Below are 1,901 nucleotides of genomic sequence, written 5' to 3' on the forward strand. Positions count from 1 at the left end.
AACTATTTTCCAGATAACAGTGAAACCATCAGAGAAAACTGTCATAAAAACCTTATGCCTCCAACTACGCTATCAAAATGTCATGATGTGTCAAATGCTTTTGCAAGGTCTTGTGTAAATTGAATCGACATAACTGTTTATGAAATACATCTATAATGTGTTTCTGATAGATTCAAATATTGGTGGATACTGACTTATTTTTTACAAAGCCATTAAATTTGTTGTTTTCTTATTTTAAATTGATCTGTTCTCGTTTTGATAACCGAATTTACAAAACCATATTGTTGCGGGATATCATTTGGGACAAAAGTGAGAAAAAATTGGATAGTCCCTCTAGTTTGGAACTTGTTTATAAGCTAGTCATGCTGGATTATTTCAACAGCATTTATTTTATTCCCTACCACGGGATTTTCAAGCCCTAAAGCTCCATTACACCGTTGGGTATTGTCTTTGACGCGACTGCTAAAACCACATCGGGAAAATCGTTAAATGACCTATTGTTGGTTGGGCCTAAATACAGATGGATGTTTTTAGTCTGTTGGTTCTAAACTACAGATGGATGTTTTTAGTCTGTTGGTTCATTTCCGATGGTTTTTGGTTGCAGTAAGTTTAGATATTAAATGTATCGTCAAATTTGGTTAAGCCCTGAACATAGGAAGTATAAAAGGTTTTTGTGAAGATCTTCCTCGGAAGAATCTCTTCAGATGTTTGAATTGAACAAAATAGCTTTCGGATTGTCGTCGCCACCATTTTTGGCCCTTAGAACCGTAAAACATTCGGCTAACGAAAAGGACAAAAGGTTTTCGGTATGGACATGGACGATTTTGTGACTTCTATGAAATCGTTGGATTTATTCCAATCTGGTGGGTTTAATCTCACAAGTGATCGTCCAATAGGCCCGAATTGCTTGTGGGCAATCCTGAGCCTTCAAGGATTAAAACGTTTCAGAATGAAAAACCCTTCCTGCTCAGTTTTGGGGTTTCATTGGAACTCGCTCACCAATTATTTTGAGTTTAAAGATTGTTTAGCCACTATAACAAACGTAACATGTTATTTCTCGTATATTTGATCCGTTAGATTTTGGCTTTTTTTTTTGCTTTTAGGTTCATCGCATGTCTCACAATTTGGAGATGCCCTACAGTTTATTTTGTGTAGGTACTCTCCGCAGATGCTACTACAAATCAATATCACGAGCGGTATTCGAACCCACGACCTTCGGCTAAATACGCCGCTGCTCTACCACTTGAGCTATCGTGACATCGATCCAATCGGACACCAACTTCCAATCTCTACCCAACCTTTCGAATTTTCCATCTTTTTTGCCATTTTTCAAATGTCGTGTAATCTATTTCGGCGACAAATGAAATAGCCACGGAGAGCATTAGTGATGATATACTTCATCAAAAGGAGGGAAAATTCGGAAGGTGAGGTTGAGATGGAGATTTGGTATCCTAGTGGATCGAGGTCACGATAGCTCAAATGGTAGAGCAGAGGTGTATTTAGTCGAAGATCGTGGGTTCGAATCCCGCTCGTGACACTAACTTTTTTATCTCAACCAATACCTTACATAAAGATTAATTATTGAAAGATGAAAGTTGATTTTGGTTAGGGCAACACGCTATTTATAGTACATCTCATATTATATTTGTCGATATAATTTCCATTTCTCTAAAAAAGACCTCAAGGTTCGGAAGGGCAAAGGGATGGTACTGGTAAAATGTGATAATTGAGGAATAGTGTTCCATTATGTATTTATAAAACATTGCACGAATAAATTTTTCTATATGACTGTTATTGGCTTTTGCATTTTCATATGCATTCCCCCAACATATATATGTTTTAAGTAGAAGGTAAGCGGTATATTTGTTACGTTGAAAATAAATACCATTTTAAAAGATCGT

This window comes from Cimex lectularius, unplaced genomic scaffold (assembly GCF_000648675.2).
Source record: "Cimex lectularius strain Harlan isolate CLEC.00 unplaced genomic scaffold, Clec_2.1 scaffold77, whole genome shotgun sequence".
Taxonomy (NCBI): Eukaryota; Metazoa; Arthropoda; class Insecta; order Hemiptera; family Cimicidae; genus Cimex; species Cimex lectularius.